The following is a 23941-nucleotide window of genomic DNA, read 5'->3' as shown; positions in this document are numbered from 1 at the left end:
CTTTTTTTTTTTTTTTTTAATAGGTGACCACAGGGGAAACAAAACAAACCAAAAATAATATACAAAATAAACTGTCAGATTGTAGAAAATTGAAAGAGTTATATTACACATGTGAGAAGTAATACACATTCATTTTTTATGGGTAAAAACTGAGTTGATTGGCCTATTTGGGTTAGATATTTCTTGCAGAATTTATTGTAACCTACAATTTAAATGTGACTCTTTATTCCTCCCTGTAGCCATACTAGTTTGATGTTATTGAGTAGTCAGGAGGGGACAAACTCCTTTTAAAAAATCCAAATGGGTTACTAAGGTTATCAACAAACATTTAAAAATGGTCAGATTGAACTATTTTCTTTAAGACTCAGAAGGTATGCCTTAGCAAATGAGCCAAGGACAAGTTCTGAACTTCTAGTATAATTATATGCAAGAATGGCTTAGTGATGCCAGAGGGAATAGTCCCAGTCCTTCCCCCTTACCACCAACTTCAGACAGATGCTGCTTCCTTTGATTCAGACTGAGTATTCAGTGAGCTGATTTAGCTTGCTAAACATATTCAGTGAGCTGATTTAGCTTGCTAAACTAGCAGAAAAACTAATCCAAAAAAGCATTGCTGGTGACATTATTTTGATTTGGTTTGGTTAGCTCCTATAAGAAAAGCATATGCTAGAATTTCATCTCGTAATTCAAGACATCCCACTAATATCCCTAGGAATTCAAGAGCAGGCACAAATTCAGCAAAAGCTTTCCTTCATGAAGCCAATAGTTCATAAGGACTGAGTAAAATTCAGAAATTGGAATCTCTCCTCAGATGGGTTGAAAATAGAGGGCTTAAAATGGCCTGATATTTCTTTTACTACCTTCATATGAAGATACTAGTTCATTTCTATTTGGGAGAAATTATTTTCGGAGATTTTAAAATTTAGGTATGGACCAGTATCTAAAACACTGCACAGGCCAAAATGGAGAGCATCAAACAGAAACATCAAATACTGCCTGGTTTAAATTATGTTATAAAGTGACTGCTGTGACCTGAGAATGCAAAAGTTAAAAGAAAGCATAATGATTTTAAGAAATTGCAATTAGCAACCATTGCCTAAACATATCAGTGTGGGAGTTAAAAACAAAACAAAACAAACAAAAAAAAAAAACCCACAGCATTAATATTAGGACTCCTACAGTAACACTGCAGCATAGAGATTTTAGGTCAGCTACATTTTAAAAAGATAAATAATTAATTGAAGTGTCAAATCATTTTGTGGAAACATTGGGTAATGCAAATGCTTCTTAAAGGAAACAAGAAAATCATGTTTAGAAATAACATAGGAAATCTGTCTCTGGTGATTCCTCAGGAACTATGTTACAGTTTACAGAAAGATTCCTTCTTTCATCTCCTCCTTGAAAACTTTGTGCTTTTTCTAAGCTGCAATGCACTTTCCACTAAAGTCTCTGATTTAACTGTGGCAGTGAAGGTACTAATGTCCCTACTGCATGGTGAAGCTTTTTGCCAAATATAGCAGAGCGGATTTTTCCATATTCCAGTCACTCAAATTCACAGTCCAGGATAGTAGTATAAATTGACGATGTTCAGGTATGAACTGAAGTGATGAGATGCCAATAGATGTCTTACGTGGCTTCATTTCTAATGAAGAACAAGGAAGATAACTATGGACTTTAAAATCTTAAATTGACAAAACCAGAAATGTCAGTGTCTTGCTAACAGAGCTCCAAGTTATTTTTGTTCCCAGATCTTAAACTCCTATGCTAGGATTCACTGTGACTACTCTCTAAGGATAAATGAACACAAGAATTTGTTGATTCAGGTCTGACTAATGAATGAAATTAGAAATTACATTTTAAATAAGGATTTTAAAATTACATTTAGGGTGTCATGTTGTTGGTTTTTTTTTAATGTTGTATTTAGCCTTTTATTAATTTCAGTAGTATGAACTTTCAGTGTCTACAGCTCACTCTTACACGTGATGTCAGAAGAATAAAAAGAGCTAGAATAATTGATTAGCCTACTATTATCCCTTTTTCACAAATCTTAGGAACGAATAATTTAGGCTTCAAAAACACTAAGCAATTCTTGTCACTTCCCACTTTCCAGAGTGTTAGGCACAGGAAAACATCTATGATAATGGAGGCAAGTTGGGACAAACCATAAATGACGGTCACTGGTTAATTAGAAAATATAAATTCATACAGAATTTAAAAAAAAAAAATTACAAAAGGTGTATAAGACACTTTTTGTGTGTGTGAGAGAAACTGAACTTGTAGCTTTTCCACCATTTATTGAAAATAATTTATCTAAAGACAAGAAAGGATTGAATTTAATATCCCTTGAACTGCTGCATGAGTAATGCTACTGAAATCAATGCATCTCTACTTTCAGATGCTAAGTGAGAATCTAAGCCAACATCTTACACAAAATTCACTAAAAGGTAAAAAATAAAAAAATAAAATCTCTCTATAAAATGTATGACTCTCCACTATATTGTAAAATAAAATTATATTTAGAGTTTTATAGATTTCCTAGTCTATGTGCTATGTCCATACATCTCCATGGATAAAAATTTACATGACTATCACATCCCATGAGACTGGGGAAAATCTTATTCTGGAGTGTGAAGGGGATCCAGATAACAAATCATTAAATGTTTAGAAAGACATGCTCCTCCATAGGAAGACTGAAGAATTGGATTAGATTAACTGTAAAAGTTGAAAGGAAAAATATTTTTGATAGCTATTCACTATTTATTAAAAGTGACTGAAGATACAGAAAAGTGTTTGTATAATAATCTTGCTATGTCAGTAAATCCTTTCATCTATAGCAAAATACATTCCTTTACATAATATCAGGCAGAGAAGGAATGACCAACCAATCCAATGTTATGTGTGGTTGAGTATTCCCATCAGAGCGATTATATTATCTAAATTCTTAGTTTGTAAAACATTTGGTAATGCTTGAGCACCTTATAATCACTAATTTTCTCTAATAGTAGAGAAAAATCTTATGTAGCTCAAATTTGCTGACTGCCTGAATAATATGCATAGTTTTTTGTTTGTTTGTTTGTTTGTTTAAATATTCATGTCCAATTACTATACATCAGTTACTCTCACTGACTCATCCCATTTCAGTGCCTTGCCTTGACCTAATAGGAGTTCAGATACTTTTAATGGAAATTGTAGACCCGTTTAACACTACCAGGAAAGATTTTTTCCCATATAATCAAATCAAATTCTTGATTTAATTTACTTGAAATTCTGAGAGATGCAAAGCCACTGAAATTCCACTGACATCAGAAAAATTACATGGATATTAATTGCATTCAGTCACAAGTGCATAAATGCACTGATGTGTTACTTGCACAAGGAGGGTCATGTGTCTTACGTGATTCACTAAAAGACAAGTAGTATCAGCTGTTGTCCAGAAGCTGGGTTTTTTTTGTTTTTTTCTTTTTTTTTCACATTTAAATATAATTAAGAGCAATGAGATTAAGAGCAATGAGTGTAATGAATACACAAGTAACTCCTCAGCCTCAGAAAATGCAGTATAAAATCATGAATTTGATTAATAATCTGTGTTAAGTTGTCATTTACTGCATGGTTCCATTTCTTGGTCTCTGAAGACTATTTTATAATTGAGAGAGAGTCATCTGACAGCTGCAATCTGCATCACAATGTTGTTTTTACACATGAGACAACACTGATTACTAGAATACATCCAACACAGTGTTAGAAGAGCATACTCTATACCTCCAGAAATTCAGCCCCTCTACACCACACTCATGCTCTTGCTTTTACCTCATAGTCAGACGAATGTGCTTTATCCTTGCATATCCTAATAACTTCTTCCAATGTCTTTTGACATTATTTTTATTTGATGTTGCATCTTCAACAATTTATGAACATATTATGTTGATGAATTTGTAGTCAGTGTGTGATACTCAGTGGCATAAAAATTGGGAGCTTTTAAATCAATGATATTTGGTAACTGACATGAGATAGACCTCCAAGCTGATTTCTCACTTCACATGGCTGATTGAGTATACCAAATTGTTCCCACCCAAAGACAGCAAGCTTCTTTCACTGATTTATGAAACCAGTGCAGAACTATAACACATAACTAATTTTGCAAATTGCACTAAGCTACAGTTAGGCAGGCTTAGGGCAACCCAATTAGAAACAGAAGTCTTTCTGAAAAAGCATTAGAATCAGGCTTCAGCTCAATAAGTCAAAGCTGTGGGAAGATGTAATAAGAGCTCCTAATAATGCTTAGCCTTGAAAGGTATTACCAGAGTGGTTAATATATACCAAACAGAGGCAAGAAGCCGTGGTCTGGAGTTACAGGAAAAGCTCTAGGTCAGCTGTGCTGAAAACTTGCTTGATCAGAATGAAAATAGATGCAGCACTCTTCCTTTTCACTGAAATGGAGATAAAAACTTAAATGAAACTATTGTAGCTTCAAAGAAGCTATATATCACTAATACTGGGAAAAATAATAAACTTACTTCTGCAAGGGAATGAACATAACAGACATTAAACAAATAAGTGAAGTGAAGTGAGCAAATAGTTTCACTGAGTTTAGTAAGCCTTGTTTATGTAGGTATTCAAAATTAAATTTGGCTAAAAGGTTCTGAGTGATGGAATCTACTTTATTCATCACACTGAAAGCCTAGTCCCCCAAAGTTCCTGACAGCCTGGAGCTAAAGGAAATATTCCAACTTTCTGAATACTAACCAATAAAGCACCAATTCTCAAAGTTTCTGGTTCAGGAAACTTCTACTACAGAATCAAACTAAACTTTTATTGGCAAAATACAGTAGCTGGTTAATAAATTATAATTCATTATTTTTATAACTGCAAATATTTTGACTAATTCAAAGCCACATATTTCAAACAGGCAAAGCTGCCAATTGCTAACTGTGGAATTAAATCTTTTGTCCTGCGTTGTGCAGAAAGTTTAAAGAAAGGAAAGCAACAGTCATTTTCTTCAAAGCTGTAGAGAACTACGAAGAGAACTGTTATATTTCTTCTGATCAGCAAATATTAAGAAACATTTCCTTTTGGTCATGCTACCAGGACACCAAAAAAAAACTCCGTGACTTCTGGAGAGGCTATAAACTTTTGTTCATATTTCCTAATGATTCTTACTTGCTCTTCTTGGAACAGATCCTGAGAATGTTGTGCGAGTTGTCAGATCCTCTTGATCGCATTGAGACATAACTTCCTTTATAGCTCTTCATATTGCTTATGCACCATGTCATTGGACATTAATGATATAGGAACATGACTCACAAAAATGTATTACTCAGTTGCTATACTCTCTATCATACCTCCCTGTCATCAAAGGCAACCACGTCAGACAGCCTTTTAAAGTAAATTTATAAAGTTCCATTTTAAAATACATTTGTTTCTAGCCTCCTCTACTCTTATAGAAAAGTTCTAAAACCTATCACCTGCACTGATACTTGAAGAAAAGTACAAGTCTCTGAGATCACCTCTGATATTGGGACAAATCATAGTATGGAATTTTCTTCAGCAGAAAACTGACACAATAAGTCAAAATACCACAGATATTAAATGAGATAACAAGGTTTAGAAGTCTGTTTTGGAAATGTCAAAACAGAAAAAAGGGTTGTTGTTGTTATCAAAATGGCACACAGCATAGTTCTGTAAGACAAGACTGGAACAATAAAGGGGTTATTTCAAGCTGAAATGTGGCAAGAGAACAGGAAAATAGAATTAAAGTTAATATTCTCATGCTGTAAATATCAGCATAAACAAAAATCTAATTAGGATTTTATTTGATGAATAAAATACATCAATACAGATTGCTAAGCATTCTTATGAAGGGGGTGATATGTATAAGAACATCTAGTCAATAAGGGCAGGACTCATTTAGCAAGATGTGGATAACAATATAGGCAATGCCTAGGAAGACCTCAAATATCTACTTTATCATGACTTAGTGTATTCAGTAAGGGAATTCCAAACAACACAGAAGAATTGTGCCCTTCCAAGAGCTATTTCTCTCCAGTAACCCTAAAGCAAGCTGAGTGACTAGGTGAGCTGTAGACTATTTTATTTAACTGTGGTTAAAAGGAACCCCATTCTGATATCTCAATGGCACAATTATAAAATGCTGTGTGTGCATGTGCAATATTTCATACTGTTGCACTATTTAAATGGACTAGCAATGTCATTATATTCACAGTAAGATGTTTTGGCTTTGACTTTTATTGTAGTTTGGTTGTTTCATGTGATGTTAATGGTTCCTTACAGTGAAGCTGATTGCTGGAATTTAACCCCCAAATGGCAAGATCTTCTGGCATTACAGTACATGCTTTCATTGTATCATGCTGCCAACATTATTAGGTCATGCATGTGGAAACACACACACATGCTTATATGTATACATTTGAATAATCCCATTTAATGGCTCACTTGTAGAGAAATTAGAATGTATGCCAGGATTTGTAAGATCAGAGACTATGTCTTTTGACATCTGAGCACTGAAATATCTCACTTTGTAGGTTTATTGCTCCTGGCCCCAGCTGCATTCACTGCCTTTTTGTTGGCTAAGCATTCCTGCTGAAGACTCAAGAAAACACATGCCCATATCTCAGCTATTTTGGGGAAAAGCATGGTTATCTAGTTAACGGTCACCCAGAAACTGAGCTGAAATGCTGGACTTTCCTGTGAAGTGGCTGAGACTGAGGACTTCAGTCATATACTGAGGTCAGGCAGAAATGCAGAATAAAATGCCACAGTTAAATAGCACATTAAAGTTCTGCAGTTTTAATAAAATAAAATAAAATAAAATAAAATAAAATAAAATAAAATAAAATAAATAAAATAAAAATCAATTATTTTAGCCATTAAAGAATTCTTATTTGGTAACATGAATTTGATGGTTTTCACCTGTAAAGTGACTGGGTACGTTATTTTAAAATTATGCAATTTTTATACCTAAATCTGAGAAATAAAAAAGCAAAGATCACAGCAAAATTTAAATATTTTTTGCAGAAATGGTTAAAGATATGTTGAAAAGTACTTAAGAAACTGTTCTGTGCCCTGATGGTTCTGAAAAGGTAAACAAGACATTAAAAATGTAAATGAAGAAACAAGATGTTATTTATCCAGGTAGAACTTGTCTTGGAGGAGAAAAAGACAGAGTGGAGGGAGCAAGTTATAATTATACCTTTCTAGCATCTGATCTTTTTATATGGATATGCCATTTCACTGTTTCATGGGAAACTGCACTGAGGCCGTCTGTGTATTCAGATGAAAGAAGATGTGATTGAAAAAGGCTAAGGAATTCCCTTTCTGGTGAGCTTCCCTCCTGAACCCAGCCACCGCTTTAGAGATCTGTGCCTCCAAGCCCTTGGTTACTTATAAAACTTGTAAACTGAGAGGAAAAAGACACTCACACACACCCCACCCAAAGCAAACAAATAAAAAAACTTGTTGAAGATCCCGTGCTTGACTGAAACCAGGGGAGTTATTTAATGCTGTACTACCACAGTGATTAATTTTAATTTCAGACTTATAAAAGAACTGACTGCTCTAATAAAAATTAAAAGGCCCTTGCCTACTGAAAAGATAATCTCACAAACTGATATTTAGTGATTCCAAGTGACTAATTTAATGGCAATAACCTTAAAAGGGCCTGAATTGTCAGGCTCGCTCTCTGCTGCAGCTTGAGCTAGAGCTGCTCCAATGGGAATTGCTTCTTCCTGCGAAACGAAAAGATCACCTCTGCCAAATTCAAGAGGGACAGCTCATTTGAAAACTATGTCTAGCAGTTACAGCATCAGTTTGAATGAACAGATCCTCTTTCCTTCAGCTGTTTTACTGCTGTGCTTCCAATGTTTGTTTTGCACTGCCATTTGCGCTGCTGTGTAATTACTTAAAGTATAGGTGACCTCAATTAATGTTGATTTGTTATTTATACTCTCACTTGTCGTCTGACCCAGCACCCAGTGAAGTCAGAACCCCATTGTGTTGAAGCTGCAGGAGCTGGATGTCAGTCCACACACTGAAATACAAACAGTGACTAAGCCCAAGTGCACACAAACAGCTGCACACTAATTCTTTCCAGTCTTCTCATCCTCTGAAGACAAGGGGTTTTCTCATGCTAAAGAGCAGACCAAAATGAAGAATGAGTTCCCACCCTGGAACTCTTCATGACAAAAGTTTCCCCACGTTTATGTATATATATATAAAACCTGGACACTTCTACTTAAACTTTTCCCAGTCACTTTTCCTCTGGAAAGGGGCAGTTTCTCTCTTTCAAAAGGTGTTTAGCTTCAGCCACAGAAGTGTATGAGTCATCCAAGAAACATCCGTGATCCTTGAGCAGAGGAACCTTGATCTCCCTATGCAGATCAGTACAACCAGATCCTGACTGGGGCAATTCACATGTTCTCAGCAGCAGAGGAAAACAAGCACACTCAGTCAGATGACAGGATTGCATCAGATTTCATCTGCTGTGCAAAGGTGTTTTATCCAAATAAGTAGAAGATCCTCAGATACAGAATACAGCAAAGCCTGACATCCCAGCATTGTATTCTTATCTCTTTAAAATGCCTTATGGCTAATATCTTTTATTCAGCACCTCTTCAAATTTTCATTTCAGTCTCAAAGTGGATGTATTGACTGAGGTTCTTCTTATGGGCTAATGCATAATAGTAAAATCAATTCTGCAGGCAACTGACACTACTTTAAGGATTGCACATGACAGTAGAATCATGTCAGAGCCTGTCCTAGAGAGCTAGTAGTCTGAATCTATGACTTCAACCCCTCTTTGTTCCAGCTGACAAACTTGTTAATCGAGCTGTGGCTGAGCTCACAGTGCTCCTAAAGGCAGACCTCAAGTGGTCCTGTGCAATGTGGTGGGAGAGGGCTTGTCATGCTAGTCTGCAGCTTGACAATGTGCAGTTAATCTCACTGTGATCTCGGGACTCAAGTGCCTGGAAGTGTACAGGAAAAGTCTCCCTTGAAATCCCCTTTTTATGTGTCAGGTGCAGGCCAGGAGGCAGAAAGGCACAGTTCAGCACTTCACTGCAGTTTTGCAAGACGCAGGCTCAGCTGTGGGGGAGAAGAGAAGGGACGAGGTGAGGAAGTACCTAACTGTGAGCCTCTGTGTAACGTTTTATGAGTGAGCTTTGACAGGGATGGCAAAGAGTAACTCACATTGTCTTCCAGCTTCTTCTGCAGCTGTCAGTGAAGAGGTCTGAATACTGACTCTCCTTTCAGCCATCTGTTGCTGTGGTTCTTGGTGCTGATCTTGTGGAGAGCTACTCTTCGTGGGATTTTGGCACAAAGCATAGCATGGAGTTAGCAAGCCCTGATAGGAGTTACAGATCTAGCAGTACATTTTCAGAGCTTTTAAAGAAATATAATCCTTTGCTTTCTTTGTAGTTTCTTCTGCTGGGTTTTAAATACGCACACAGACACAGACACACACACACGCATATTGCTTCCTTTTTATCTGACTGCTTAGCAAAGTCAATTTTCAGCATTTCTTTTGTTTACCAGGCTATCTTATGAAATGCAATAAAGAAAAGAGGCCTGGATGTTGCTTTACCAGCCAGCAATGCATTGCCAGTTCTGACCATTCAGTAATTAAGGTCAGAAAAGTATCCCCATACTGACTCATGAGATTTAAAGTATAGTTTGAGGTTTTGGGGTATTTTTTGCTGTTTTCTCAGCATTCAAGATTCAGAGCACTTGCTTGAAATTTCCAAAAGCTAGATAAATTTTACTATTTATTATCTACCAAAACTCAGGGAGATGTAATCCACTGCATACAGGTGTTTTTAAGTCAGCCAGCAGCTATAGTAATACAGTGACTTTGTGAAAGATAGTTCAGCTGTGTGTTTCTACATGTCATAGCACTTCAAGAAGTGAAAGTGGAATGTGGTTTAAAGCCAGCTACAGCCCTAATCCTTTCCTCTTCTTTCTCACAGTGCATAAAAAAACAGGGGAGCAAAGCAAGCAATCAGCGACCTCAGATATTAAAACTACTTGAATGCTTGCATGGACCTACCAAAGTAAGTTATATTCACTTCAGACTTGCTGTAATTGCCAAGTGGGCTGTAGTAGCTATCCAGATACCTTTCTCTGGGCAAGAATGTGCCCTGTGCAAGTCTACTTCAATGCTTTGAGTCACTTCATCACTACAGCCACTGCATCAGTGCAGAAAAAAACTCAAGAAGTTACTCAATTGTGACAGCTAAATAAAGGAGTGACCTAAAAGACTCTGCACTTGACTGTGTGTATGTGTTTGTTTTTTGTTCGTTTGTTTGTTTGTTTTCTTGTTTGTTTGTTTGTTTTTCAAGCAATGTCTCCAAGTTACTTGGGTCCATGCTTCTTCTGGGTAGGATCACTTCTCAGTGTACCACAGGTGAGAACACAGCCTCTGACTTGAAAATGCAGGGTTGAAAATGTAGGGTGAAAATTCAGAGACCTCAAATGAACTACAGTCATATATTTCTATAGCATGGCTCTTGTCTTAGAGAAAGGGAAGATAAAACATGAGTGAAGATTTCTCTTCCTAGAACCACAAAATTCTCAAGCCTTTTCTTTCACTTTAGCAGTTTAACCGTGGCAAACAGTAATTGCTGTATCTCAGCAGAGTGAATTCAAGAGGAAGAGCATCCCTGTTCTTTTAGAAAGAGACACCACACTTTGGAGAAGTGAAGTAAGTGTCTTGGCCACTGCTCACTAGGAGAGGAATCTCCACGCAATTGCTTGGGAGACAGCTTATGGCTAATGTCTTCTCCCAGCAATAGAGATAGGCTGCACATTTCTATCACGTTTTGGGAAAAGTGGAGGAATAAAGTTTCGGAGCCTTACTTTCCTCATCTCTCAAGCAGAGATAATAACAGGCCTTCAGCCCATGGCCACAGAGGGAATCATCTGATACTGTTTTATAAAAATACTCATAGCAGAATATTTGTATGAATGAAGAAACTTCATTATCTCAACAGACAAGGCTGGCTAACATATGTAAATTTTATATATACCCTGGTAGGCCACAACATCCTTTCTTAGCAGTCCTTGCCTGATTGGTACCAAGAGCAGCCGCAAAGAAAGAGTGTGGTTTTTCTTCTGGCTGCTAAGGGACTATAAATATTTCCAGCATTGAAGTTCCAACCTAGCATCAAGTTCTCCATATAGCAAAAGGTCTGATGATGGCTTCGTGGACTTTTAGGAAAGCCATATTCTAAAATCACTTGCATTTTCTTTTTTATTTTCTTTCTTATTTACCCAGGTGGGTTTTAATCTACATGCTTTTAGTAATGCTGCAAGACTCAATACTCCTGTGATTCTACTTATCTTTCCAATCTATCGCACTATCTAAATGTAACTTTCCTCATATTACCTGGGTGTGTAACATTTATGCAACTTCAATGAACGGTATAGGCAAACAGCTTAGTCTTCACAAGGCTTTGTCAAACAAAAAGAAAATAAAGATCTTTTTCTTTCTAAGCCCATGAATACATGAAAAACACAACAGTGATACTTGGATCACCTTAAACTTAGTTTTTTCTAATTTGGGTTACAAAGATACATTAAGTTTATACACCATTAGCCAGACTGTGGTAGGAATCAGGTACCTTTGTGGCTAATGTAGCTGACAGCAAAAAGAAAACTATAATTGCAATATTTTTAAGCATTTAAAATTATGTCTTTTAAACAATTTAAAATGTTAATATCATATATATTTTGGCTCTCCGAAGCTTGGGGCCATATGAAAGTTACACATTTGAGCCAGGTACAATTTCAGGTGAGACTATTGTTATTTCAGTGAACAAATGTGGTACACTGAGGAATATGTTCTGAATATATATATATATAATTTTTCATTAAAATAAGTATTTTGAATAATAATAATAATTTGGACAGTAATAACAGCAATTACTTTAAATAATTCCATGAACCATATTTATTTCATCTGATTTCTAAAAGCAAGTAAATATTTTGATCATTTTTTCATCTGAGGCCCAGAAGTGAAGTTATGTGGTCAGAGTAAAAGAGGAGCCAGAAGTGGGATTTTAAGCTTCTTACAATATTGCTTCATACTTTTGTAAAGACGTGATGATTTTGCCTTGCTGCATTTTCAGTAAATTTGCAGTTAAATAACAACTAGATGATACCATTAAAAATATTAAATGTTGCTTACATCCTCTTCCAGTTAATATTTACACTTTGCTTACAGTAGCATGGAATAATGTCATTCAAATTAAGTTATCACTGTGTTGCTTGTTTATGGCACACCACCTGTTACCATGGTGACAACCATACTCTTTTTCTATGGTAACACTCACTGTGGTGTAAACTATGATACCAAAAAGCGGAAGTTAATAGAAGTTACTAATTCTAAGAAAAACTTGTTTTAATTAAATATTTCCTGTAACGAAAATCTTTTTATGTCACTGGGCAATTTTCATAAATCCTAGTTTCAATCTCAAATCTGCTGGAGGGTCCAAATCACACAGGGAGCTCTGCTGATGTCAGTGATGCGGTCTATGTGGGGGGAGCATTGCCTCTTACCGCAGGACTGTGCTTGATTCACAAGTCACTAAGAGCAGTTTGCACACATCAACCCACAAAAAAAAAGTACTGCTAAGGCAAAGAGTTTTATTTTCCTACATTGCATCAGAACTAAATGAAATTACTGTTTGTTTTTTTTTTTTTTCCCATATTTTGCTCACTCATCAGAAGGCTCAATGCCATTAAAGATAAATAAATAAATAAATAAAAGTGATAATGTCCACAGTAGAAGATATTCACCTCCTCTAAAGATGTTCAGATTCAGAGTCTGGAGCTACTGATCTCTGTCTATTAACAATGGGGATGACAAGTTTACAGGCTTTGATAAACTGAATCTCACAATAGTTAAATGCTTAAAATAGCTTTTATAAATACCATCCTCCAGCCATTCAGAACAAGTACTACTTCTGAACATAAATGATGGGTACATTTCACTTTAAATTAAAAAAATAAAAATAAATAAAAAGAAAAACTACTTCAGCCATTGTTGGAGTACAACAGTTCAAGGTCTTTCTTCTCTGTGAAATTTTCCACAGATGCATCCTGATTACAGGAAAACTGTAAAACTGATCACAGAAGGAAGTTATAAAGGTCAAAATTTTGTGTTTGTGTGCAAACAAATATGCGTATAGACTTTATAAATGTTGGAAATATTTTGTCAGCCACAATTGATAAAAATAAATGTGTTAGAAGAAATAATGCATTTTGTGTTCAGCCACTCTGTCAGAGATCAGTATGAGTTCTAGGGCCAAATTACTAAAAATTCGTATCATTTCCTGTAGCATTGGCTCTTCTCCAAAGGCGGATAATGGCCTACATGAACTTTGATCCATCAAGGATATGATCTTGTGTTTTCAGATTTCCTGCCTAAGTCTTTTTTTTTTTTTTTTTTTTTTTTTTTAATGAGCTTTCAGTTTCATAGCCTTAATCCTAGCAATCATGAATCAAGAGGCAACAGACAGGATAAAAGATGGTAGGTGTAAAAGCCCTAGCTCCAAATTTACCTCTGCCTAAATGCAGAATCCCTCCAAGGAAGCAGAGTTGTTATTGTCTTTTATCAGGAAAACTTCAAGGAGGTACTTGTATAATAAAATAAATTTTATGGACTCTTGCCCATTCATACTGAACTAGATTGCCTCTCTGTGCACATTCTACCCATTTGCACCTGGTGTGGAGAACAAATCCAGATTTTAATTGGGTGGGGCACGGGGCCTTCAATGAGTTGTGACCATAAAGCAATTACTTGGAAGTCTTAAAGAGCAGTTGCAAAATTCCTTTTCTACGTCACAAACTGGGTGACCTGCAAAAGAATGCATGTTTTTGCTTAACTTCACCACTGTGGGCAAAAGGAAGTCAATTATAACACAATTTTCTGTTCCACTGTGCTATTGTACCAGTGTAAATGTATTATATTCAGAATCACCATGCTGGCAAAACCCAGGGAAACAAAGTAAACAGTCATGTACAGATGTTGATATTTCTGTTAATTATTTTAAAAAATATGTTGCAAAATCAGAAGTCCCAATAAAGAACACATATATATATATGTATATATACATTTTTTTTTCCATCAAAGCTAGGATTCCCAGAAAACATAGTTGCAAAATTTTGGAATCACCGGTTTAGTTTCCTGTCAAAAATATATTCTTTCAAATTTTCATTGAAAATTTGAGGTTTCCAATGAAATACAGAATTTGTCATTTTCTTATTTTTATTGAAAATATAATGATACGAGTACTATGCTCTGAACAAATCAGATTAGCTCTTAAATGAGCACTGAAAGTATTTTTACAGCATTGAAGCACTGCTGTCAGGAAAGCAATGTAAACTACTGCAACCTGTGGGAAACTTTCTGGTAACAGACTGGAGCTGTGTATTAGATTTCATTTTTCACAGTATCTTCATTAATGATCTGAAAGTATATAACAGTTAAGGTTGAAGGTGACATTATATTAAGACGTTACCAAAATTCCAAAAGGAAGATAGAAAGAAAAAGTATTCAAATACATTTTTTGAATGAAGAGGCACATATCCAGAGGATACCAAGGCCAGAATAAGTTTGGGCTTGACAATGGAAAAATAAATCATAAATGATTTTGCAGTTTAAGGTGCCAGCTGTAAAATCTCACTTTTTAATTTAATTTAATTTTATTATTTATTTTTATTTTTTAGCAACCTTCTGAGATGTTTTCCTCTTCTACATAAATTTGGATCCATAGAAGCTGAATTATTTCATCCTATGCACATTTGATTTGATTGCTACATCAGTGGTTGAAAAAACCCAGAGAAAGCACGTCTTGTTTTCATTTCTGGACATCACAGTAAATATGGCTCACCATCTATATCAGAGCTCCTTGACTCATAGTGAATGTCATACCTAATAAAATTGTTCATGAAGCAATGCTACTTTCTTACTCTATAAATATTTCGTGAATAGTTTGGACAAGTGATACTCAGCTGATGATGTGTTTGCAAACTAATCATTCCAGCTATTCATCACTTGGTCTTTGTTATTCACAGTTGGTCACCCAGGTCACAGCATGTTAAAGACATCTGAAAAATTGTGATAATTGTTTTTGGAGCAAGTGGACAGTTTTGATATTTTTTATTACCTGCTTTCAAGAGATGATCAGAATAACAAGTGTTTTCTGGAGGAAAAAAAAAAAAAAAGTATTTCCATCTCTATATACTTATGGTCCCTCACTAGATAAACAAAAAAAAAATTGAGAGCAAAAAGATGAATAGAATATGATAGGCATTCTATTCATTCAGCTGTCATTGGAGTAAAATCTATGAATAAATCTTGAAGAAGAAGACTTTTATCACTGTAGAAATCAGATGGATCATGCTTTTGATTACATAGTACAGGAAAATCATAATTGGAATGTTTTAAGTCTAATAAAAATAGAAATAAATAAGCATATGAAAACAGGCAATGCATCCAAGGCATTTCAGTGTGCTGTCACTTGTTTGTATGGTTAATATAACCTTAAGGCAGGCTATTCGCTCCTCTCAGCTATTCACTCCTTTGTCCAGATGAATTTGCACTTCTCAAAATCACAGAATCACAGAATCATCTAGGTTGGAAGAGACCTCCAAGATCACCTAGTCCAACCTCAAATAAATAAATAAATAAATGGATATAAATAGATAGATATAAAACATAGATATAATAGATATAAATAATTAGATAGATAGATAGATAGACAGATAAGAATCATAAAATCATAGAATCATCAAGGTTGGAAAAGACCTCCAAGAATGTTCAGCTTTCTCACCCCAAGTGTGTTGTTTTCTTTTCTTTTTCTTTCTTACAAAAAAAAATAAATCCTATGTCTTCAGAGGATTGGGGCTCAAGGCAAATACTTAATGTTGCAAGATTTGTGACAAAATCACTAAAATTGCTGACAGTGAAATTTGCTTCTGCTTATGATCTGGCCTTTTTTTTTTTTTTTTTCCTTGAAAGGTAATGCAATTTCAAAATACAAGCCCAACATCTACAGTCTCTTATGTTTATTTATTTATTTATTTTTGTTTGCTTTCTGAATCCCTTCCAGTTGTTTACTAATTAGTTCACCTTTTATGAGAAATCTTTTGCAAGATTTTAGGAACAATCATAGGAAACAAGCAATCACATGGTTAGCTTTGAAAAACACATGCCACATGTGGAGACAAGCCTTTGTAGGCTACATACAGGGAACAAGACACTATTGTCTTTGATGTAAATTTTCTACAATAGAGACCAATTATGCAGAAAATACCATCAATATTTGTGAACTGTTGCTATATTCATAAAGATAGAACTAAAGTGTATATCCATTGTGTAGAATTAACTGTTTTATGTTTTCTACATCATCAATGACAGCTCAGTATTATCTGTAATTCATTTTCCCATCTAGTTGATGAGAATTTTAGCTCTTACTTCCTCAGTAGAAAACAAAAATCCCAAAATTAGAAACTATGATACTGACCCTAGTTTAGAAATTTTAAAAGCTTTAAACAAAAATCCCCTGAGGTGTGGGCTCTCCACACTGGAGGCTTTTTAAAAACAGATTAGAATAACATCTGTGAGGAAGAACTTCTTATAGCTTATCCCATCCATGGGGAGAACACTAAACTTGACAATTTCCTGAGGTCTTTTCTACTCCTGAAACATGAGGAGTCTATTGGAAGCTGGCTAGAGCACTTATTCAGGCTACAGCCTAGCCTCTAATCACCATTCCAATGGCTGGGTAGGAATTTTAGGAAGAAAATAAGAGACCCCACCACCACTCTTTCCCCAATGCCTGGTGATCAGGACACTCACACAAGACATGACTCAGATTCCCACTGAGGACAAGATGGGACTTTAATTCATGCTTCAGTATTAGCAGATAACAAGATGTTGCTCACCATTCCATTCTTAACTGAATCAAAATTTTTATCTAAGGTACAAGGGAGGAAAAAAAATCTCAAAAAGAAAAAAAAATAAGAATCTATAAAAAATAGCACATTCCCACGTTTCATTTGTTCCAAGTAAACATTTTACAACCAAAGAAAAATAAGCCCTTAACCAAATAATGTCAACCAACTGAAGAGACCATGGAAATATTAGTCTAGTAATACTGCTATTTGTGATAGTCTGGATACATACTTATTTATTCTGATATCTTGTAGTGAAAGGAAAAGAAAGATGTGCTCATTTCTTTTTACAGAAAATATGATTTTTACTGTTGCTGTTGTGGGAATAAAAAAAAATAAAGTGAGAGTGCTATACGTGGCATGATTTGGGGTATACTATCTGCTTTTTCAGTATATTTGACCATTGTATATACTAGGTAACAGGGGAAAAAAAAAAAAAAGGTAAGAAAAGAAAAAAAAAAAAAGTCTGGAAATTACTCTGTCTCCCTTAGAGCCCAGGACAAATAATAACTATGGCAGCCTTGACATTTTAGAAAAAGTTTCCAGTGTGGTTTTACACTAGAAGAAGATCTAATTAGTTTCTGATGATCTTATTCTCATTTTTGAAGGAAAAAAATCTGATGTCAGTTTTAAAGACTGTTTAAAATACCTAGAAAATAAGAAGAGAAAAATGTGGATTTTACTTAATGTGGTAAGAATTATAGCAACATGTGAAGCCCAGGCACCTCAAGAACCTGGTAATGGCAACCTGAAGTTTCCTTTCCACTTTTTGTTCAGTAGGATGAATCTCAACTGGGAGATTCAGAAAGGTTCATACAAATGAGGCTTGCATCCCAATAGCTGTGGTCTGTTGTATTTCAATATATGAGTTTTTATGAAAGAATGTGGTAACACAGATAGAGATTCAGAAAGGTTCATACAAATGAGGCTTGCATCCCAATAGCTGTGGTCTGTTGTATTTCAATATATGAGTTTTTATGAAAGAATGTGGTAACACAGATAGACTTTCCTTATTTACTCCAGGATTTCCCACAATTTCTTGAACCATAGTTACAAAGATGAAAGGGCCATCTTCTCTCTCTTCTCAACAGAAACAGACAATATAGCAGGGGTAAACAGCCACAAACAGCAGTTTGGAAGGTTTAGGCTGTCCAGAAAGATTTTCTGCAACTTTTACAAGTTTTTTTCTTTGGAAGGATAGAGAAAAGGTGGATCTGAGAGACTGTGGAATCTCTACCCTGGAAGGTTTTAAAAATTTGAGGTAGACAAAGCCATGGCTGACTTGATCTAGTGTTGGTGGCAGGCCTGCCTCAAGCAGGAGATTAGAGTTAAATGTCCTTCAGAGGTACTCTCCTGCCCGTGTTTCTAGTCTGTGATTTGTATGGTTCTATGGATGTTTCTTCCTCCAGTATCACAGTAGATGTTAAGCAAATCAACAGGTAAATTGGATCATCACATCAGAAAAGGGCAATAAATATTCCAACTCTTAGAGAAATGCTTCAATGATGTGTGGTTCTGCATTGCAGTATAAATGTATAAATAGATCTCCAACAAGTACAAATTTTGTTAGTGTAAGAGTATAGCTCTTTGCTCCTTTGACCCATCAATTCAGAGTGATGCTACAGCACTACGTCTGTGCCCTTATGCCTTATGGCACAAATGCAATTTACAGCCAAGAGGGCAAGGTAATATATCAGCCAGCACTTTATAATCTGCATTCAACACTTAAACTTCAATCTGAAGAGAAGATCTAATATGTACTCCTGCAACTAGTTATGTGCAAATGGTCCCTGTGTAGCATCTAAATCAACATTACACTGTTTTGACCTTTTGCTCAAGTGTTCTACATTGGAAAAACAGACTTTGAATCATAAGAAAGTTGGTCCATGTGTTCAATAGGACATCAGTTAAATGAAATAAATGAGAAAATCTTGCCTTGTAAAAGTTTCACTTTTCATATGCCAAGTCACAAAATATGGATCATACATGTTATTTGAGCAAAGCATAGAAAAAAAAGGTTCTTTTGTAGCAGGGATTAAAAACAGAAATAAAAGAGGAGGAAGTGATACTTTCTTTCCTGTGATGCATCAGTTCTACTTTAAGGGAAATACATCAGTTCCAGGTATCCAGAAGAAAAAAAAAAAAAAGAAAAAAAAAAGACTGAATTAAGCTTGTTTCAGTAAATTAAAAATCCTTTACAAATCAGTGGTTTGGAGAGCTTGTAGGATTCATTACTTGACTTCCAAAGAAAGAAAGAACAGCATCTGTAAGGGTGGAAAGTCATTCCCTCTGGGATCTGATTTATTAAGAGAAAGGTTATTCCAAAACAGCCTGTTACTCCTCTAGCCAAAACCACCACTGGCACTTTTGCCTCCTGGCCTTCTTTGGGAGATCCCTTCTTCTAAGACTTGGAGAGGACTTCTAAGACTTGACCCCAGGCATGAACAGCCCACACCCCAGTAGCTCTCCACTAGTGAGCAGCTCTCACATCTCACAGCTCAGATGCAGGCAAACAAGGTAAGGATTTAATGAAACTTGGCTTAAAAATCCCAGCAGAGTTCCATACCCTGTTTCTGTAACGTTCACAAGAGGTCTTCCTAGGGTTTATCCTTGTTGAAAACAGAGGTGCCAAAAAGATGTCTCTGAAGTGCACCCGTATGGTCATTCTTCTCTCATCATTTCATATGAGGTTTTGTTGTAGCATTTGAATGAATGCATAAATGAATCACTCTTCCGAAGAAAACTAAAAGATTTTCTAGGGAAGGTAATTTTATTTATTTATTTATTTATTTATTTATTTTTGCAAGCCAAGACAACTAAATTTATTAATAGTCAGATTTTATTCCCCCTGAAAACAATCTCAGTGGGTTTTTGTTGTTGTTGTTGTTGTTGTTGTTTTTTCCATCAGGCTTAATTTTTGGAACTCAGTGTCTAAATATCCCCTGAAGTTTTATCATACATGGCTGTGATGCATAGTTGAAAGACTGCAATCCTCCTTTTTAATATGAGTAACGGATTCACAATCTATTTGTTTGGGCTGAGGTGTTTAATTTTAGGTAGCCAAACTGGTTGTCTCAATCTCTTTCTGCCTCAGATTACCTACCTTGAAAATGGATATAATGTCCTTTGTTTATCTCCAAGGGCTGACACAAGGCTTACTTAATTTACATCAGCAAAGTACTTTACAATGCATGTAAAACAGCCCCATTAAAATGCAATGTTTTATTACAAACACTAAATGCTACTGTCATCTATGCTGGTGTCAAATGGGACTAATCCCATTACAAATGAAGGAATTGCACATGGGAAAAGGCATTGCAGGAATCAGAAAAATGCCAACCGCCTTCATCACTAAAGCAAAGCTCAGCAAAAACATTTTGAACTCAGTTTGATTCCGAGACTTTCCATTCCTTTTCTGAGCAAAGCCACAAGAGGCTGCAAAAAGCAGCTCCAGGGCTCGGGCTGAGTGTGCAGAGCCCCGATGACAGCAGCGGCAGTGCTGACTCATCACTTGTTCCCTGATGGGAAATCAGTCACAGAGAGGCCTGGCACGCTTGTTGCAGGACAGTGTTGGTCCAACAACTGGTCAGTGACAGAGGAGAGGGAGCAACGTTAAAGCACATGAAATAAATGCAAGCAGCAGCAACGAATGAAGAAGTAACCGGCTCCCAGGCAGCTGCTGACACGCACAGGAGCACAGGCTGCTGGAGATTTTCACTGCCAGGGATCTGGCAGCAATCACACTAAATGTTGTGAGCTGTTGACAGCTGAAGATGAGCAGCTTAGGCAGAAGGAGAAGTCCTCTGGACTTACAGTAAGTCCTGTGACACTGTATCATTTGACTCAATTAGCTCAAATGACTGGGGTATAATTGAACAAACTATAACATGAGTTGTGACTCACGCTGCGCCTCAAACTACCCATGTCAGCGTGGTAAATTAATTCATAGTCTGCTAAGTGAAAGTTAATAGCCAACGGCAGTTCTTGGCATATCAGAAGGATATTTCATACAAAGGCAAAGTTTAGAGAAGGAAGGGTTTTATGAAACTCTTGATCTGTCAACTGATTTCAAAACCAAAAGTGAATGAGGGTTAGAAACAAGAGACCAAAGTGAAGAAATATGTTAGGTCAACAAAAATAACAGAGACAGAAGTTATTTATGGCATCATATCTGGTAACTGTGTTTGAACGTTGATGATTAACGTATTAGTTATGTGTGTGTGATGCAAGAGGCATGGTAAGTGGTTTGCTTGCATATTCAGCTCTCCAGCCTGCTCACTTTGTCCAGACAAAATCCCCAGCATAAAAGGCTTATCTCACAAATTAGCCAGCACAGTCATCCCAGGATTTTATTTATTTTAAGCTGTGGGCCCCAGTGTGACAGACACACCCATTTCCAAAACTACTGCCTTTTGCAGTAGCATTTTCTAACTTGCTCTGAATCCTTTTTTTTCTTTTTTTCTTTCTTCCTTCCTTTCTTTCTTTCTTTCTTCCTTCCTTCCTTTCTTTCTTTCTTTCTAACTGGCAAACAAATTAATGGATTCAGTATATTGACAAGACTGACAATAGGGGAAGCCCAAATCTGGCTCTGTTGGATATCATGTAATGTCCAAGCAGGACCCAGGTCTGATATTTGGATATGCAGTGGTTATATGTAGGGGGAAGTATGAAGTGAAAGAAGGGTTGGAGAGAAGTTAAAGACAAATGACAGCTAGGAACACCCTGAGATAAGATCAGGGAAGTGAAAAAATGAAGTGGTAAGTAGTAACAAAAAATTTGGAAACTGAGAGAGAAAAATAGAAAACAAAAGGAAGAAAAACACAATTTTGAAGAACAAGTCAAAAGAGAGTGGCACAAGGCAGAGTTCTGGACCTAACCCTATAAAAAATGCCTGTCTGTATTCATGGTGGCAGGGCTGAGCACTGATAACTGGCACGTTTGTAGAACTGTTGAGGCCCTTTAAGATGTGCTGATTTTTTAAGAGCTTTGCCTTTCTCAGAACTGCTTAATAACTGCAAATTTAAGTAGTCCAAAACACATGATAGCATGAATCATGGTTCCTGTGGTAAGCCTGTGGTAAAAAGTTGTGGCAGAAGTAGTATAACAGCTTATTAGAAGGCGAACATACACTTTTCATCCAAACATGGATATAGCAAAGATATTTTGAAGACTGAAAGTCCGTTAATCAAAAGAATATGTTTCTGTTGGAAACATAAAAATCATTCACATACCCCAAACAGAAATTACTCCACCCACCGTGTTGGCCATTCCTATTAAACAAAGTTGGGTTTTGTTTTTCTGTTTTTCTTCCAGAGGGAGATAGAACTTGCAGTTCTGAAGTGTACTCAACACCAAAAATATAATGTTATCTCTTTAATTACACAACAATTTCATTAAGTTAAACAAGGTCACATAAAGAACTGAAATTTGCCATTCAACAGACCATCAAAAGCTTTGAAACACTTTATATAGAAACATAATTTCTGACTGAAGAGTTCTTCAGTTAAAGGTAGAGGGTCATATTCCTAGATGGCATAAAAATGAGGTAGGTCCAACTGTATTATTCTCATTTATGATCTTGAGACTTTTTTGTGATAGTATCCTAACTGAAGCTTGAGATACTTTTCTATTAAAGGCTTCCCTCTCAGGAGACTTAAAAAGTAGTATACTTTTACTTTTTTATTTTTTTTTATTTTTTATTTTTTTAACTTAAAAAGTAAAAGTGATAGGTTCTTAATAAGTGAATAAAAAGCAGTATTTCTCAACCTAACACATTTTACAGCCTTAAATCAGACTTCCTTTCTTTTCTCTACAAAAGAAATGGGCAGCCCTTAGCCCCTGTGCAGCTTATCTGGCTGTTGTAATCTCTGCCAGCCACCAGCAAGCAATCTTCAACCCAGCAATGCCAAGCAGAAAGGTGTAAGACCCGTGATGATGAATTCTCTGTTGGGACAGTGGTAGACTGAAAGCGGAGGGGAAGTTGATGACATATCAGGCGCAAAATGCTGTTATGTTCCTAGATTTTGTTGCCTCAGTTTCTAGGCAACAGTGAGATATCTAGTAAGATATTAGTGACTTCCCAAAGTCCTGGTTAAGGTAGTTTAACCAGTGCCAGTTAATAATTCTGTTACACAGGCAGATCTCCTGTGTACAAACCCACCTTCTTAATCACGGAACAACCACGATTCTTTCCCTCACAAATATTTCCTTTCTCAGTCTCTTCACAGAGATGCAATCATATTCAACAACGGGCCTAAGTAGAAGAGCCAAGCACCAGGTCTTTCAAGATAGTATTCTAAATGAAACTTGAGATACCATTCCATGAAAAGCTTCAAGATCTTTGGGATAAACAGTATTCTTTAGGATATAAATACTTATTTTCCTATATGAAAAACTTCATGCATTGTTTGCCCTGTCAGAAATGTTTTTGTGGCAACACCTGGACTGCCTTTCCTAATGATATAGAAAAATAAAATTAAAAATAAAAAATGCAACTATCTGGTTTAAATTGTAATCTGTCTCTCACCTCAAGTAGTCAAAAATGTTTTCTGCACCCTACACAGGTCTGCAGCAGAGTTTGAATGTGAACTGCACCCTAGTTTTCAGCCATAAGACCTAAGGTGCAGGCCAGGATATTTGGATTTACACCTGACTTCTGCATGGGAAGGTGATGGCATCAATTAGTGAATAGCAACAGGCAAACTACTGGACTACCTCCAGTTTGATTAACAAACTTTAGCCTCAAACCCAGTTCAGAGACCTGAGGTTTGGGGCCATTTTGTATCAGAGGGGTGGAAAATGCAGTTGCATTGCTCCTTTTAGAACTGCAGGGCAGTTACTTGCCCACTGCAATGTAAAGCTGGTGTTGAATGGTCTTCAGACAGAAGTCCACAGTGCTGAATTCCCCACAGCCCTGAATCATTGCTACATAGGTCAATTTTACACTAGAGCATTATTCCACTCACTGACTGGT

General features: G+C 36.2%; 2 long non-coding RNA genes across 3 annotated transcripts in view; one reads left to right on the top strand and one right to left on the bottom strand.

Annotated features, from left to right (window-relative positions):
• Positions 1-23941, bottom strand: part of LOC118260899 (uncharacterized) — a 101613-nt gene that overhangs the window by 40852 nt on the left and 36820 nt on the right. The gene's annotated exons all lie outside the window — the stretch shown is intronic.
• Positions 20405-23460, top strand: LOC118260897 (uncharacterized). Its single transcript, XR_004782322.2, has 2 exons — positions 20405-20782; positions 23185-23460. It is a non-coding gene; the product is annotated as an uncharacterized LOC118260897 (long non-coding RNA).

This window comes from Cygnus atratus, chromosome 2 (assembly GCF_013377495.2).
Source record: "Cygnus atratus isolate AKBS03 ecotype Queensland, Australia chromosome 2, CAtr_DNAZoo_HiC_assembly, whole genome shotgun sequence".
Classification (NCBI taxonomy): Eukaryota; Metazoa; Chordata; class Aves; order Anseriformes; family Anatidae; genus Cygnus; species Cygnus atratus.
Note: the sequence above shows the minus strand (reverse complement) of the source record. Positions and strands in the feature narration are given on the sequence as shown.